Source organism: Myxocyprinus asiaticus, chromosome 2 (assembly GCF_019703515.2).
Source record: "Myxocyprinus asiaticus isolate MX2 ecotype Aquarium Trade chromosome 2, UBuf_Myxa_2, whole genome shotgun sequence".
NCBI lineage: Eukaryota > Metazoa > Chordata > Actinopteri > Cypriniformes > Catostomidae > Myxocyprinus > Myxocyprinus asiaticus.
Window position 1 is genome coordinate 40,224,623 of NC_059345.1, and position 18,605 is coordinate 40,243,227.

The 18,605-nt window shown below is 37.6% G+C and overlaps 1 protein-coding gene across 1 annotated transcript in view; it reads left to right on the plus strand.

Moving 5' to 3' along the window:
* The first annotated feature begins 1,579 nt into the window (after positions 1 to 1,579).
* The window catches only part of LOC127416743 (uncharacterized), a 41,265-nt gene continuing 24,239 nt past the window's right edge, over positions 1,580 to 18,605 (plus strand). The window contains exon 1 of the mRNA XM_051656277.1: positions 1,580 to 1,950. The gene's annotated coding sequence lies outside the window, so the exon portion shown is untranslated. The remainder of the gene's footprint in view (positions 1,951 to 18,605) is intronic.

The following is an 18,605-nucleotide window of genomic DNA, read 5'->3' on the forward strand; positions in this document are numbered from 1 at the left end:
TTACTGTAATTCAAAACCTAATATTAAAATTTTATTTTAATATATTTTCACACTGAGGCTGTATTCATTTCCACCTCTTTTTGGAATCAGTTTCTCTGCAGCTCATAGTCTCTAAACTCATCAGGAAATGAAAACATTAAATCAACAAACATCAAACATACACATACACACACACACACACACACACACACACACACACACACACACACTGTACACACAAAGTGGTCAGATTACACTCTCTTTAAGATGCAGGCGCGGACTGGCCATTGGGAGAACCGGGACTTTTCCCGGTGGGCCGGCCACGAAATTTCGAGAGTTTCAGGTTTTGGTGATTGCGTTTCAAGTTCCAATTTTAGTATGTAAACAATTCTGAAAAACCGTATAGGCTACTCCTGAGAGCTCAATGGCTTCAGAACTTTCTACATCATTAAGACACATTTCACTCAATTTCTCACAAATTTATACACGAAACCAAATCATCAAACTACATTCACAAAACCCCTGACTCTTCTGGCAAAATCAAACAATCACCTCAAAACCACTTCATCTGTGCTCAAAATCAAACAATGCTTTCAGATCATTCACACAGCCAGTCAATATATAAACACTACAGAGCATTCATTAGATTCTACATAAAAAATGGAGAACAGATCGTCCAGGGCATGTAGTTACAGGTTTTTTTTTAATTTTTTTTATCGTATATAGTAAACTGTAAAAAAAAGTATAATAATCACAACTTGGTAAAGTGAACACTGTATTTTGTATACTGTAAGTACTGCAAGTAATACAGTAATGAATGTCTGTATATTCAGCACTTGCATACTGGAAAAATACGTAAAATATTCCAACTGCAAAATCCTACAGAACAAAAAGAACTCTAAATCAAACGCACACTACAGTATACTCAAAACTGTTGTGCAACTGCAAAATCAAAGAGATATTGAGAGATTCATTCTGCCTCAGCATCACGCTTATATTTTGTACAAATGGTTTGATCACATCATTAGAGACAAGTGTGATCAATTTTGAGTCATTGTGTGTAAACGATGACAACTGTGTTGTAGTTGTTTAACTTTTGCTACCCATGTTTACCGTTTTGCAACACAATTGCATAACAGTGTGAAATGTGTTTTAGTGAGTGAGAATGTGTTAGAGTTTTGCAAAAAGAGTGGATGAGATTTGCAAACGGTGTCTAACTACCTGAACTTGTTTAAGGTTTTGCCAAAAGAGTGATTGATTCTGCAAATGGGTTTAGGCCACTAAGCATTTGGTTCAAAGAAGGCTTAGTGCTTTAGCTATTCAGAAAAACTGTAATAAAAACACAAAGGAACACAGAGATACTCAGTTAGGTTAATTACTTTTAAAATAATAGTAAGTAAAATAAGACACTATGAGAAAATTGAGACATTTTATTTCCCTGTGAACTATTTTGTCGAGGCTTTCTGTTTACTTGTTCACTGTTTTTTTGTTTTTTTGGTAATGTGGGTGCTCAAGATTGTAAGGAACTGTTGCAAGTAGGAGGAAGTGTTATAACATTTTCTTACAATCTCAAAAAATAAGCAGAGTTCAGCAACAGCACATGGCCAGGAAAAAGACACAGCAATGAACCCAGCATAGGTAAATACAACCCCAGATAGCACACGTACATCTCAGAGATGTGTGGATCCACAACTTCTGAATTTCCATCGGATTCGGATTCAGATTTTTTAGGCCTGCAAACACACATGGAGTACAAAGACCAACATCCTGTGAAACATTCATGTTTCCGAAAAGACATGAACAGGGAAAAGAGGAGGAAGGTCAAGGTCATTACCACACTCGAAGGAAAAACAGGATGGTGGATTGATTTTCAAACTCACTAATCAAACTTTGACTGAGAACGAGGAGGCCATACTCAACAAGGGACTATCTTTTGTCCCTACACCAACCCCGGATCCATTTCGGACAAAGGTAGAACTATTTACATTTTTTTGCAAGATTAATCTCAAATACTTCTACCACAAAGACATGACCTCATTACTATGTAAGATCTAAAGATATACCTGTATGTGATATTCATGTATTCAAACCGAAAAGTACTTTTTGTCCACCTATATCAAATGCATCTATTAATACCTTTTGTAGATGATTAGAAAGAGATGTGGATTAATTGTTTGATGGTAGTATTTACTTTAGGTCAAATATGACAAAAAACAATGTGATGCATTAACTTCGATTGCAAATGATCCGGAATTAATAGTCAACCCTTCAGATAAAGTGTTACATTTATGTGTTTTGTTCATGTTTTGTGTTCATGTCTTTTATTTTGAAAGTTTAGTTCCTGTTCCTGTTCATGTCATGTGGTTTCATGGTCATGTGATGTCCTGTTTCCTTTCATGTTCATGCGTCTTGTTTTCTTTGGTTTATTGTCTTGTTAACTTATTATCAGTCTTGTCATGTCATTGGTTCTCTAGTTATCTTGTTATTAGTTCAGTCTCATCATTGGTTGTTTATGTCATGTGGTTACCCATGTCCTTGTATTTAAACCCTCATGTTTGCCATGGTCCTTTGTCAGGTATTGTTAATGTATCATTGTTTGGTGTAATATTAGTCAAGTCAAATTAAGTTGTTTATGTTTGTTATGGATTTATATTTTTGGATTTCACTCTTCATGTAAATAAACACTGCACTTGGGTTCTTCACATCATCATCGTCTGCTTGTCATTGCCAGCATATGTTACAGAATACCTGACCGACTATGAACCCAGCAGTTCAGCTCCTACGCCTACATAAAATGTATTTGCTCAGATAGAGATGATTTTAAAATGGAAGTATTTAAACTATATGATCAATTTGTATCATGTGGATATCTAAAAGAATGGCTGGATTTGGCCCTGAGAAAAGTATGCAATCAGATAAGGAAACTACCATGAAGTTGAAACAAGAAAATCATTGTTATGTTGTACTACATACATCCCTTTTAGCAAGGAAATCAAGAACATTATCAGAAAACACTGGCAGTATTAAATACAGATACTAAATGTAAAGAATTGTTTAATGGGTTGCCTATGTTTGTTCATTACAGGGTGAGACATTTACGGGATCAGTTGGTTTGTGCCGACACAGACACCTCAGATGGGAGTTTTAGACAAATAAAAGGTCTAACTGGATTCTTTCCATGCTGACATTGTTTAGCCTGTTGGAATGTAAAGAAGGTTAATAAATTTGTGAGTCATTTTACAAAGAAAGAATTAAAAATTAGACAGATAATTTCATGTCATTCAGTCAATGTTATATATTTACTATCTTGCCTCTGTGGCTTTCAGTATGTTGGAAAAACAAATCGTCAACTCAGATTTCGCATTTATGAATACAGAAGTGTGATTAATAGAGCTGATAGTAAATCACATGTAGCGTGACACTTTGTAGAGCTATGTCATTCAGTAGATCAGCTGTCATTTTTGTGGAACTGATATGGTACATCCAATGCATCGATGTACCAATGTGGAACAGAAATTGTTACAATCTGAGTGTAAGTGTATTTTCCGATTGGATACGGTTCAACCACAGGGTCTGAATGATGAATTTAATTTGTCAGGTTTTCTATAATTCTATTTAGTTTTTTGCTCTCCAGACGATGGTGGCTGTGCTGACACGTGATATGGCCTTTTGGATTATATGATTGCTATGTGTTTGTATTAAATTAATTGATCACATGTGTGTTGGATAATTGAAGCATTTAAAGTGTGTTCATTATATGTAGATTAAGACAAACACTGAAGAAGGTCCGGTAGGACCGAAATGTTTGTATCTTTTTTTTAATATGTAAGGACCACTAAATTGCTTAGCTGCTGGAGTCAAAACTACAGACTTAAAAAAAATATGTGGCAGCTGTTACAGAAGTGATGTCAGCTCATTTGCACAACCTTTTTAACAAAAGATAAATTGATGATGAAAACTGAACCTTCATAGAAAATACACAGAAAAGCTTTGCTTTTATTCTCCATTCTGCACAAATTCACCAAATGTGCAGGACAAGTAACGGCCAATTTTCCTTTACAGAATGGGGAGATAAGAGAGAAAAAGGAAGAACATACATTGATCTTTTAGTTTTACATTTCTTTTATGTAAAAAGACAGTTCTACATTAGATTTCCATTGTTTTCTTATATGGGTTGATATTGTCAAAGTTTTCATAAACCATAACCCTACATTGTATGTTTTTATTTTCAAAGTAAAGTTAATCAAAACCTATTTGTTAGATGAGGATGTGAGGTTGTGTTTGTTCTTCAGCCAGATCTTAAAGAGTTTTATGGCCAGACCATAAAAATGTTAAGTAAATATCCATGATTATTTTAATGTAAATAAACTCATATTATAAACAGTGTTTTGTTAATTTTACAAGTTAGTTACAATGAAAGTGTCAGGTAAGACAAATACAAAAAAAGTTTGGCCCCCCTTGAGTTTTCATCTGGATAATCTGGCCCCTGCAAGAAAGTAGTTGAAGAGCCCTGCTGTATAGTACAAACTCCCAAATTAATTTATTTTTAAATGAACATATGTTGTGAAGAAAAGCAGTCTCCAAGTATCATTTATTTACAAAAAAAAAAAGAAAAAAAAAGAGTTGAATACTAATAAGGAGAGTACCAGCACTTTTTTTTTTCTTCCACTTCAAGCACTACAAACATTCACACACTCACTGATACTTGTGCCTTCTTTGCCTTCCCACCCTCCCTCTCCCTCTCCCTCTCTCTCTCTCTCTCTCTCTCTCTCTCCCTCTCCCTCTCCCTCTCCCTCTCTCTCTTCCTTTCTTTCTTTCTCTTTCTCTTTCTCTTTCTCTGATGTAGTTATCTCAAATTGGATTTCCTGCAGCAGAACTGATCTAATTGGACAAAACTTTCCTTCAGGGATTGCCAATGTAACCCAACATCAGGGTAGGGAGGGTTACTTTTGAAATGTATTCCACTACAGATTACAGAATACATGCTGTAAAATGTAATTTGTAACGTATTCCGTTAGATTACTCAAGGTCAGTAACGTATTCTAAATACTTTGGATTACTTCTTCAGCACTGGTAGATTTTTTCACTTGTTTTGACTATAAAAACTCTGCCAGTACAGTAAGACAAAATACACATGTTAAAAATACATTCTCTGAAAAACCTAAATATCTTATGCAGTGTTGTTTCTAAAACAAGATAAATCAAACTGATCTTGTTTTAAGGATTTTTAGATATTTTTACAGGAAAACAATACAAAAATTATCATCAAGAATATGATTTTTGCCCTAATATCAAAGGTCTTACTAGAAAAAAGAAATTATGATCCAACGTGAATTTTATCCAACGTGTGCATGTAAAATGGATAGAAATGTAAGCGCAGCGTAGTTCTAGCGGGAAGACTAGCAGCTGTACATCATCGCACCATTAGCTAGGTAACTCCTAGCCAATCACATGTAAGCTGTTGCTTTATAAGTTTGCTCACAATTTATTACATTGCTGTTTCAGTGTGCTAACATGACAACCTCCACCACCCCACCACCACCAGTCAAGTCCCGTCCTGCACAGTGGTAGGCTCAGAAAGGTTCTGTGTGTGCAAGATGATATTTTGAGCGCACAAAAAGATATTTTCATGCCCTTGAACTCAGTTTTGTAAAGCAATGTATCTTCTTGCAAAGATAAATACATTTTTTGCGTGTGCAAGAACTCACTCGCTCGGTCTCCTCACATGCACTCTGCGTGCGCTCGGAACTTTAGACTACTCACTTGCTTTTACACCCGTATTCTGACATTAATCAGGACATTAATAACATTACAGAAAAATTACTATTACAATTTGAAAAAAAATTTCAGAACTTCTTAAACTACTTCAAAGAGTTCTCATCAAAAAATCCTCCACATGCAGCAATGACAGCTTTTCAGATCCTTGGCATTCTAGCTATCAGTTTGTCCAGATACTCAGATGACATTTCACCCCACGCTTCCTGTAGCACTTGCTATAGATGTGGCTGTCTTGTCGGGCATTTCTCACGCACCTTACAGTCTAGCTGATCCCACAAAAGCTCAATGGTGTTAAAATCCATAACACTCTTTTCCAATTATCTGTTGTCCAATGTCTGTGTTTCTTTGCCCACTCTAACCTTTTCTTTTTGATTTTCTGTTTCAAAAGTGGCTTTTTCTTTGCAATTCTTCCCATAAGGCCTGCACCCCTGAGTCTTCTCTTTACTGTTGAACATGAAACTGGTGTTGAGCGGGTAGAATTCAATGAAGCTGTCAGCTGAGGACATGTGAGGCATCTATTTCTCAAACTAGAGACTCTGATGTACTTATCCTCTTGTTTAGTTGTACATCTGGCCTTCCACATCTCTTTCTATCCTTGTTAGAGCCAGTTGTCCTTTGTCTTTAAAGATCTTCAGTTTTTTTCTGAAAAACTTCATTCTTCAAAACAATGATTGACTGATGAGTTTCTAGAGAAAGTTTCTATTTTGCCATTTTTTTTTTTACCTAATATTGACCTTAAGACACGCCAGTCTGTTGCAACTCAAAAACAAACACAAAGACAATGTTAAGCTTCATTTAACGAACCAAATAGATTTCAACTGTATTTGATATAATGGTGAAAAAGTGATTTTCTAGTACCAAATTAGCAATTTAGCATGATTACTCAAGGATAAGGTGTTGGAGTGATGGCTGCTGGAAATGGGGCCTGTCTAGATTTGATCAAAAATTACTTTTTTCAAATAGTGATGGTGCTGTATTTTACATGAGTAATGTCCTGACTATACATTGTGATCAGTTGAATGCCACTTTGGTGAATTAAAGTACCAATTTCCTTCTGAAACAGCTAAATCTGTACATTATTCCAAACTTTTGGTCGCCAGTGTAAACTATATAAATTTTCTTTCAGGGCACACCCCTGAACCCCCATACAGTATTTTTTGATCTATCAAATGGCCTCCTATGTCCCATACATAGGTACAGTTGTGCTCAAAAGTTTGCATACCCTTGGAGAATTGGTAATATATGTACCATTTTTAAAGAAAACATGAGTGAGCAGGCAAAACACATTTCTTTTATTTCTTATGGGATTCATATTCAACTGTAGGTTATAACAGAATGGCACAATCATAAAACAAAATATGGCAACAAAGAAAAAAATTAAATGACCCCTGTTCAAAGGTCTGCATACCCTTAGTTATTAATACTGTGTATTGCCCCCTTTAGCATCAATGACAGCGTGCAGTCTTTTTTAATAGTTGTCTATGAGGCCCCAAATTCTTGCAGGTGGTATAGCTGCCCATTCGGCTTGGCAAAATGCCTCTAGGTCATGCAAAGTCTTTGGTCGTCTTGCATAAATCGCACATTTGAGATCTCCCCAGAGTGGCTCGATGATAATAAGGTCACGAGACTGTGATGGCCACTCCAGAACCTTCACCTTTTTCTGCTGTAACCACTGGAGGGTCAACTTGGCCTTGTGCTTAGGGTCATTGTCGTGCTGGAAAGTCCAAGAGTGTCCCATGCGCAGCTTTCGTGCAGAAGAATGCAAATTGTCTGCCAGTATTTTCTGATAACATGCAGCATTCATCTTGCCATCAATTTTCACAAGATTCCCCATACCTTTAGAGCTCACACCCCCCCAAAACATCAGTGAACCACCACCATGCTTCACAGTGGGGATGGTTTTCTTTTCACTATAGGCCTTGTTGACCCCTCTCCAAACATAGCGCTAATGGTTGAGACCATAAAGCTCTATTTTGGTCTCATCACTCCAAAGGCATGTCAAGGTGTTGTCGGACATATTGTACATATTGTAACCAGGCTGTTTTTTGGCATTGGCGCAGTAAAGGCTACATTCTGGCAACATGAACCTTGAAACAACCACACCGTCTTTTTCCAGAGCAGCCTGTATTTCTCCTGAGGTTACCTGTGGGTTTTTTCTTTGTATCCCGAACAATTCTTCTGGCAGTTGTGGCTGAAATCTTTCTTGGTCTACCTGACCTTGGTTTAATATCAAGAGATCCCTGAATTTTCCACTTCTTAATAAGTGATTGAACAGTACTGACTAGTATTTTCATGGCTTTGGATATCTTTTTATATCCTTTTCCATCTTTATAAAGTTCCATTACCTTGTTACACAGGTCTTTTGACAGTTCTTGTCTGCTCCCCATGGCTCAGTATCTAGTCTGCTCAGTGCATCCACGTGAGAGCTAACAAACTCATTGACTATTTATACACAGACACCAATTGCAATTTAAAAAGCCACAGGTGTGGGAAATTAATTAACCTTTAATTGATATTTAAACCTGTGTGTGTCACCTTGTGTGTCTGTAACACGGCCAAACATTCAAGGGTATGTAAACTTTTGATCAGGACCATTTGGGTGATTTCTGTTATCATTATGATTTAAAAAGGAGCCAAACAACTATGTGATAATACATGGCTTCATATGATCACTATCCTTTAATAAAAAACAGTTTTTTTGGATGATCATGCATATTTTCAAAATCAATGCCGAAATTTCACAATTTCTACCAGGGTATGCAAACTTTTGCGCACAACTGTATGTATTCTGACAGTAAAAAATATATTCAAACACAAAAACTAGACTGTTGACATTCAGCTTAAAAACGAACTGTTGATCTTTAAAATTCATATCCAGTTGCCCTCGACTGATGAACTCTATGAAATATTTTTATATTTTTGTAGAAAAGATCCCTCAGACCCCAACACTTAATTAGCGTGAACGATCCTCTCTGCCCATATTTGGATGACATCCACCTCTGGACAATGTACTACATCATTTCATTTGATCGAGGAAAGCTAACGTGTTTTTAGCCAGATAGCACATTATGTGCTGTGTGCACATTGTGCTTTGTGTGGATTACCTGATTATCTATGCATCCAATTACGTTGTGTGTGGGCTCGTGTTAACGGGAATCCCCTTCTCTTAGTAATAGTATGTGATATTTTATGTTCTGTTAATTTCTCGTTATTTCTCTAAGTTAAAAGTGAAAACGCAGCTTAGCTTATAAGCAACACCTGTTTACAAGTAACATGTATGACAAAGACATGTACTTAGCTATTACTCGCTATATTTTTGTCTGTGAGTGAAAACATTTTTTGTCTGCAAATTTTGTCTGATTTGTCTGCAAATTTCAAAGCACTTTTTCAGTTTTGGTCATAATGCCTAAATGCACTGTTTCAACCAATACATACAGTATTTTGTGTTGGTCAAGATGGTAGTTATTAATATTTTGGGGGAGTACGGTGACGCCATGCGAAGGGCAGATGTGTGAGAGACAGCTCTGCACACTCTGCTAATTTTTTTGATTATTTTCATGATATAATCCGGTGAAATTCGATACACCCAGTTACACATTTACTGTTTGAGGTAAACATGGCAAAGAAGTCAAAATCCTCAGGCTCTGGAGACATTAAAAGACACTTACTGGTTCAAGATGAAAGCCCAGACAGGCCTGTGGACCGGGGACTCCATTTAGATGGCGCGGCGGGAGAAGGAATCCAGCATCAACTGTCCAACATGTCAGTGATGTTGACGAAGGTACTTGCGGACTTGGAGGATCTCGATGTAATATGTCGATCGATTACGCCGATGGAAAACAATTTTTCTCTGAGCTAGTCTCAAGAGTGACAGATGTTGAAAAATGAATCGATTATTTGGAGTCATCAGAGAGAGAATTAGCCGCTAATCCGCCCGCGACCAAAGTTGATTTGGAACGTGTTCTTAAAAAGCTTGAAGATCTTGAGAATAGAAGCCACAGGAATAACATTCGAATTGTTGGAATTCCTGAGCATGAGGAGGGCAGAGATATGGTGAAATTCCTAGATGAGCTTTTCCCGAGTCTGCTCGACATAACAGGCCACAAGCTGGAAATCGAGCGAGCTCACAGATCTGCTGAGGGAGGAAGGCCCCGATCGATTCTGGCCCAATTTTTGAGATCATCCGATAAAGATCTTGTGTTGCGCCAGGCGAGGAGCAAAGGAAAGCTTTCTTGGAAGAATTACAATATTTTATTTTTCCCGGACTTTGCGAACTCGACAAGAGAGAAACGCGATCCGTTTAAGGAATGCAAGAAACTCTTACATCAGCGGAAGATCACTTTTGCTCTGATGTTTCCAGCCAGACTGAGAATAAACACCAAGGACGGCAGCAAAGTATTTACATGTCCCAATCAGGCAATGTCTTTTGTTGAAACAATGGGTGAGTAACCATTGGGTGTTTTTCTTGTGAGTGGATTGACTCATTGTACATACTCTTGCTTTCGGAGGAAGCTGGGCACCATTTTTGTTTCCTTTTGCGTTGGATCCGCCGAGCGGCTGGAGTTTGTTTTGTTTTGTGGATTAACACTTTTCCTTAAAGAAACTTTTGCATTGACGAAAGATCACTTTTACAATGAACGGATGAACGCAAAATATCTACATGCCCACACAATGGATGTCTTTTATAAAGTTGGTGAACTGTGTAAATCATGGGATATACTTTTATGCAGCCTCCAAATGAATTGAACCGTGATGCGTGTTTCGTTTCCTTTTGTGCTGGTTCCGCCTAGCGGTTGGAGCTTGTTTTGTTAAATAACAACATTACTTCGGGACAGTTATGGATGAATCTGTCAGTTCCTTGTGCTTATGCCTCCTGTTGGCTGGAGTATGATTTGTGGAGTATTTTCGTGGGACATTGGAATGATTATGTCATCTGCTGCACTCATCAGCTGGCTCACTGAAGATTCGTTTGTCTTACCGAGGAAACTGAACGGCTTTATATTGGCTGGAATTTGTTTTGTGAAGGAACACACCTTTGAGACAGTTCTGTGAATGAGTCTACACGTTCTTTGTGTTTATTCTGCCTATTGGCTGGGGTTTGTTTTACAAAATATTTGATGTTATGTAATTTTGCCTTACAAATTTGTGAGGCAAAATTGAGCAATCCGATGGCAAAGTTGTCAAGGGGGCTCTCGTGGGCGTACATGGACTCTTTGAGTTTATAGGGATTGACGCCGGTTTGCGCTTTCGTGCGCAGTGTTAATGCGCATGTTTTTCTGTTTGTTTTGTTCGGGGGGAAGTTCAAGGTTTTATTGTTGCATTGATGATGAAATGTGGTCTTCATAATTTTGTTTTTGGCACACAAATTATTTTTTCTACTATATCAAAATGTCAAATGTTAATATGAGTGGATTATCTTTCTCCACATGGAATGTGAATGGGTTGGGCACCCCATAAAAAGAAGTAAGGTTATTTCTTTTCTTAAACGTAAGAAATATGATATAGTGTTTCTACAAGAAACGCATCTTTCCCTACAGGAAGCTGAAAAATTTGGGAAGATATGGGGTGGACATGTTTTCTTTAGTGTTGGCTCAAGGAAGAGCAAGGGAGTCATTATATTGGTAAATAAACATTTACAAAAGATTTACAAATTTCAGATTTCTCAAACAGTTTAATGATAAATTAGGAAGAGTCATTATTGTTTTAGCAGCAATTCAAGGGCAAAGTCTGATTTTGGCTAATATTTACACACCTAACGCTGATGATCAGGGCTTTTTTATAGATCTTGAAGGGATGTTGCAAGCCGCTGGCACCCCTCATGATATAATTTTGGGAGGATGTGTAAAAATCTTGGTCTTACAGATATTTGGAGACTTTTGAACCCATCTGGTAGAGACTATACATTTTTTTCATCAGTCCATAAGATTTATTCTAGAATAGATTTTTTTTTTAATATACAAATCCCTCATTTCATCTGTTGTTGATTGCTCAATTGGAAACAATTTAGTCTCGGATCACGCCCTGGTCAGTTTAGAGGTGTTGCCACATATAGAGAAAAATAAATCATATAGTTGGCACCTTAATGTATCCCTTTTGCAAAATCCTGATTTCCAACAAATGTTAAAGACTGAAATCAGTGTTTATATGGAGACCAACTGGTCCTCGGTATCCTCTGTGGGTGTGGCTTGGGAGGCAATTAAGGCGGTTCTTAGGGGTCAGATCATACAGTATGCCTCATTTATCAAAAAATCCAAAGCACGAGAACTCGTGGAGTTGGAAGGAAATATTAAAACTGCAGAGGCAGAGCTGAAGCGCCGTATGTCATCTGATGGCCTCAGAGAATTGACCCGATTGAAATATAGATAGAATACTATTTTGTCGCAGAAAGTGGAGTTTTGGTTATTCAGGGCAAGACAGTCATACTTTGAGTCAGGGGACAAAGCAGGGAAGCTTTTGGCTAGATATATAAAACAGAGAGAGTCTTTTTCTACCATTCCCTCAGTGAAATCTGCTAGTGGTGAAATGTTTACCTCAGCCATTGATATTAATAATGCCTTTAAAGAATTCTATCTTGATCTTTATAGTTCCACGTCTTCGTCCACTGATGAAGATATTAAAAACTTTGTGGAACCATTAGATCTTCCTAAACTGAACGTGTAATTCTGAGATAACCTTTTGAGGAGCTTGACGAGGTAATTAAGTCCCTACCAACTGGCAAGGCTCCGGGGCCAGATGGTTTTGCCGCACAATTGTTTAGGTCCAATGCTACAGAACCGGCTCCACTTTTGTTAGAAGTTTATACTGAATCATTAAAGAATGGAAAGCTTCGTCCAACCATGACACAAGCCCGGATCAGTCTGATTCTTAAAAAAGACAAAGATCCCAGCGTAAAAGTTACCGTCCAATCTCCCTGATCCAACTAGATGTAAAAATTTTGTCAAAACTTTTGGCTAACCGATTAAGTAAGGTTATGACATCTCTTATACATGTAGATCAGGTGGCGTTTATTCGGGGCCGCAGCTCTAATGATAACATCAGGCGTCTCATCAATATCATGTGGTCAGTAGCAAATGATCAGTCTCCGGTCGCTGCCATCTCACTTGACGCTGAAAAGGCGTTTGATATGGTAGAATGGGATTATCTTTTTAAGATTTTGGAAATGTATGGGTTCGGGAGTACATTTATTGGTTGGATTAAGTTACTTTATAAACACCCTGTAGCAGCTGTACAAACAAATGGATTAATTTCAGATTATTTTACTCTGAATAGGGGCACTCGGTAGGTTTGCCCTCTTTCCCCATTATTGTTCTGTCTTTCCCTGGAACCAATAGCAGCCGCAATAAGAAAGGAGGATGATTTTCCAGGGGTGGTTGCGGGAGGTGTGGCGCATAAGCTTCTGCTTTACGCAGATGATATTTTATTATTCGTCTCCGACCCCACTAGATCTATGCCTTGCCTCCACAGAATTATTAATTACTTTTCCAAGTTCTCAGGATACAAATTCAATTGGTCTAAATCCAAAGCTTTGGTTTTGACAGCGTACTGTCCAGTAACGGCCTTCCAGCCAGGCACTATCCAGTGGCCCAAACAGGGCATTAAGTATTGGGAATTTTATTCCCAGAAAATTTGTCTGATTTAGTCAGAGTTAATTTTGATCCCTTAATAAAAAGATTTTCAAAAGATGTGGACAGGTGGGCTTCATTACATTTATCGATGATTGAGAAGGTTAATGTAATTAAAATGAGTTTTATTCCAAAATTCAACTACCTGTTACAATCTCTCCCTATAGATGTCCCCCTCTCTTATTTCAAGCAATTTGACAGCATAGCGAAGTCCTTCATTTGGAATGGTAAGCGTGCCAGGTTAAATTTCAAGAAGTTACATAGGCCGATTGACAAAGGTGGGTTAGGCCTTACCTAAGATTTTGTTTTATTATTATGCATTCGGTCTCAGACATTTGGCTCATTCCACCTGAGAGAGCCCCTCCCTGGTTTTGTATTGAAAAGGAAGCTCTTGCCCCTATCTCGGCTCTGCATAGCCTTTCGATCAAATTAATCTGAGAAGTTAAGTCACACCCTGTTATTTTGCATGTACACTCGATATGGACAAAAGTGTCCAGAGTGTTTAATTCAGATATTTACTTAAACGTAGCCTCGAGCATATGGCAGAACCCTAAACTATGCATTAAATAGTCCCCTTTCTGTTGGTCAGATTGGATTGTGAGGGGGGTTAATACACTCAGTGACATATATGAGAGTGGAGTATTGAGACCTTTTGAAAATTTGGTTCAAAATTTTGTGATTCCCAGATCTCAATTTTATAAGTATTTACAGCTGCGCCACCTGCATTGTACTATTTTTGGGAGTGGCACGCACCCCCCTAGTGCGGCAGATACTCTGGGAGTAGTGATTACTGCTTTTGGAAAAGGTCATGAGGCATCAGTGTATTACTCCCTGCTAATTCAGAGTCTGGGGGACGGAGCTTTAAATTCCCTCAAAAGATTATGGGAGGAAGATTTAAATTTGTTTTTGGAGGAGGGAGTGTAGGCTAGGATTCTTAAAAACGTCAAGTCTGCACCTAGAGATGCAAGGGTGCGCCTTATGCAATTTAAGATTCTACATAGATTATATTGGACACCTTCTAAATTGTATAGGCTTGGTCTTAAGGACACACCCACCTGCTGGCGATGCCATTTAGAAGATGGAGACACCACCCATGTTTTTTGGGGGTGTCGTAAGATACAGGAGTTCTGGTTGAAGGTCCAGAATTTTATGGCCGATGTATTGGGTACTCGGATCTCCTTTTGCCCCAGGCTCTGTATTTTGGGTGACGGGATGGTCATTGATGTAGGAGATAAGTACATGAAGAATTGGATCCTGGCCGGTGTGATGGTGGACAGACAGGTTATCCTTAGAGGATGGAAGTCAGCTAGAGCCCGCTCGTTTCGTGAGTGGTGCGAGGAGATGGGCAGGGTGGCAGCTTGGGAAGAGTTGTCATATAGAAGGCTAGGCAACATGGATATGTTCATCAGGAGGTGGGGCAGCTATTTGGCCTTTTTGGAGGGCTCTTGGGGAGGGGCAGTGGAGGGAGACGTGTTGTTTTAAATGTGTATGTTGTAGCCTTTTTGTTTTTGAACATATACTTTTTTAAATGTATTTCTAAATATTTTCTTCTGTTTTATTGTTTGTTTGTGTGTTTTGTTAATTGTATTTGACCACTGGGGTATCTGTTTGTGATGGGTGGTGGGGTGGGGTGGTTAATGTTTGGGAGGAAGGGTTGTAAATAATATAATGTGATTCCAAATATTCTGTTATTTATATATATATATGTGTGTGTGTGTGTGTGTGTGTGTGTGTGTGTGTGTTATATGGAATCAGTAAAAATTTTAATAACAAAATATATTTTGATAATTCTTTTTTTTTTAACAAACAAACATTTGGCAGGCCCATTCAAGCTTAAATGGTTAATAAAGCAAGATACACTGTTGAAGTATGTGAATTTAATGGTTAATATTAATGTTTAAACAACACAAATAAAACGTGACATGTCATATGTGAAGGGAGAGGAGAAACTAAGCGTGTGTCAGGTGTTTCAACAAAAATTACTAGGATGCTTCTGTGTATTGCTCTCTTGTTCCTTTCCTCCAGTCATGCATACTGCAAAAACAGTAGTAGTAGTATGATAATATGCTATTCCGAACATAGCTCAGACTATCAAGGCAGTCAGGATTACTTGACAATTACAGGCAGATGTGTAAGAGCATGGATGGAACTAAACTCTGCAGGAAGGTGGCCCTTTAGGAGCAGGATTGAATCCATTTGATTTCAGACCAGCACTGAAAACTGATGTTTTTGGTGGACACTGACTTGAAACTCGAGTTGAAGAATGAGTGAGGGAGCTCATTAAAATGCATCAATCATATTGATGAGTGTTCAAACAAGCGAGTATGGAGTAACAGTGAGTGCGTTTATATGCACATCAATATGCTGATAATAACTATAAAAAACAGGTAATTCTAAAATCCCAACAATGCAAGATTTAAAATTATATGTGTTTTTCTGTTTTTGACATAAAAATACAAACAGACATGCACACTGAGTGAACCACCATAAGACCGATAATGTTGTTTACACACAGAGCGAAATTAATGGACAAAAATCTATCGGTTTTCGCTTAAACAGTTTAGACTTTTACCTGATAAACAAACACGTTTAAGGAGTTTACCTGATCTTACATGCTGTTGGGTTATCAAACTAACTCAGAGGCAGACTGGCCATCAGGAGCACTGGGTATTTTCCCGGTGGGCCGCTGAGTAATTTGGGCCGGCCCTCTGCTGCGCAAGTACCGGCCCATCCCACAGACCATATAGGCAGTCACTCTGGGTTCCAACATGCATGCATGGACCCCTTAACAAAGCAAAAATTCAACAGACTCTGCAAGGTAAGCCAATACAATGGCTTTTATTTTGAAAAAATGTAATGGCTTTTATTTTGAAATTACTTACGCATTGGAGCTCATATCGGTATGAGCACATTAACATTAATATTAACATGGAACTCATTATTTGATATATATATATCACACTTATGGTGACAACCATAAATAATATATTAAGGATAAGATAAGCTCTGAATAATCACAAAATTGTAACTGCAAGTTACAACAAATACAATAACAGCAGTATAAATAAAATCGGCAAACAGTAAAGCTGTGTTCAGTATATAGTCATTTGAATAATTTATTCATACCGCCAAGCATTAATGGGAGCAGAAGTGCGGCTTGCTGAATAATGCTCATGCCAGATAAAAATGCAGAAAATAAGACAAGAACAATATTACTTTGTGGCTATTTCAGTCTTTGTTTAAAGCATAGCAGAAACTGCAATTGTCAAAGCATAGGGCTTTTCACTTTTTTTCAAGAATAATCTGGGGAAGGAATTAAAACACTGCAGATATAAAGATGCAACAAACTCACATAGAGTGAAAATATGAGCAATTAATCTGCAAAATATCTGAAAAGATCTACACTTTAAGAGGTGTTTTATTTTATTTATTTTTTACATATATTTATATTTGTTTATATTTATATGTGTACATATTCTGGCCAACTGTGTTTTCATTAATTCTTTTTAAATAAACATTTACAAATAGTTATGTGGGTAATTTACATGAAATTTTAAGCATTGTCATCAGTGTCCTGCTGTGTGACACTTTCTTCATCTATTTTAAACAACATTTTATGATCTTGAATAGCTATATGTACATATACAGTATATTATTATTATACTTGTTGTTTGCACAACCTCATATTAACTAAGACAATAGTTTATTTGCACTTCTAGAAAAAAGTTGAAAGGTGATTGAGATCTTTAAAAACATTGAGAAATGCTGACTTGTCACAGCACCTAAAATACACACTTTCCCTTGTACTTTCATGTACATTGTAACCTAACATCTGTATGTTGGGGAATTTTTTTTTTTATTTGTCTGAGCTATAAAGTGCTTATTTTTGTGCTTTCTTTAAAAAATTCACTCATCACATTTACAGTAGTTTTATATGTTTTAAAGTTATGATGAGTTTTGCACTGGTGGGGCCCGTTGTCATGACTAGCAGTCAATAGAAATTAATTTTTTTCAACACAAAAATTTGAAATTGAGCCAGAAATGAAATCAATTAGCTGGTGTGTTATGGTGTGGAGTGTTATGGGCATTGGTTTGGTGGGCCGCTCTGGGCCAGAAAGTCAAGGGCCACTTTTTATTCCCAGTCCGCCCCTGGTGGACAGAATGATTTGCATCCACACTACAGAGCGGGTGTTTACCACACTACAGCACCATCCCTCTACATGACTTCAAATGAAATCCCAAAGCCTCCGCACTGCTTAAAAAGCAGACTTTATAGGAAATTAGGGAGATTAGCGAGGGAAAGGGGGACAGAGTGACAGTCCACAAATCAATAGCTGCTCTACAGATGAGCAAAATTTATACCTTTGTAAATAGAGCAGAGTCTTGGGATAGTGGACACTAATCAGATTTAGACTTACGTTCTGCTGAAGAAGCCACTAAGGAACACAGTAAAAACACTCTGGGATAGAGAGAGTACCAAAGCCCAAAGTCTGGGGTAGAGAGAGAGAGAGAGAGAGGATGAATAAGGACAGGACAATAAGGCAGTCAAATTAAAATTCTAATATTCATAAAATGTTAGATTAATATGTACATTTAAATACTAAAATGAGCATTCAAATTTTGGATGTTCTTAGCACTAACAAAGCTTGAGTCTGTGGTAGTACAATGGCACTGGTATAGGCTACTGTGCAATGCTAAGTAAACATAGAACCATCTATTTACGAGTTTCCTTTCTCGTTTTACTTTTTTACTTAATATTTGTGAATATGAAATGGAAATCTTTTGACTATCATTTTACATGCATTTGTTAACAGCCAGAAATGTTCTTTGCAATTAACTATAGCTACAACACGGGGCTGATTGGTTTATACTGATTTGTTGCTGCCTGTTTTGGACATAGGAAACAATGTTGATTTACAAATCAGGTGTCATGTAGACCCCCCCCCCCACCTGAAATAACATCTCTGACATTCGAATATAATTCGAATTTTGGTAATATTTCAGTGAAACCTTTGAATTTACTTTCGCAGCTCTGCAGAACAGTTTGTGTAGGAGAATTTGCCAAAGGCAAGAAAGGCAGAATGAGAATGTCTCAGGTCCCAGAACCCCTATGAGATGCTGCAATTTATGTTACAGTGCTTTGTTTTTCTCTTATTTACTCATTTAGTCACTGCTCTTTTGCCAAATCATTATGCCGGAGTCAGAAGCAAGGGATGTTGTTACTTC